The following is a 421-nucleotide window of genomic DNA, read 5'->3' on the forward strand; positions in this document are numbered from 1 at the left end:
ACCATTGTTTCACACACACTCTGGATCAAAATCTACATGGAAAATTTCATGTTTTGATTAGACAATACACCGTAAGCAATGAATATCTGCATTAGTCACATTGGTGGAAATATTTCAGACAGGTCATGCTGAATACTCAGACTGCAGAGTATATTGACATTTGCTAGGTTTGCATTTGGCATTCTTATTCCCTGCAAAACTTATTTGATGTTGAGTTTTATATTTGTGCAAGACCATTTATGACAGTGCATTATGAACTTTAAAAAGTGATGCTATACAGGGAATACTTAAGCTATCACCTAATACAATTGCCTTAGTTGAGGAATGACAACTGTACTTGCCTACATAACATTTACCTGAAAGTGATGTGAACTGCAGGAGTTCATTCAGAATGTCTACTCCACTTGGAATAGAGTCAGGA

This window comes from Terrapene carolina, unplaced genomic scaffold (assembly GCF_002925995.2).
Source record: "Terrapene carolina triunguis isolate 2854851 unplaced genomic scaffold, T_m_triunguis-2.0 Scaffold33663, whole genome shotgun sequence".
Lineage (NCBI taxonomy): Eukaryota > Metazoa > Chordata > Testudines > Emydidae > Terrapene > Terrapene triunguis.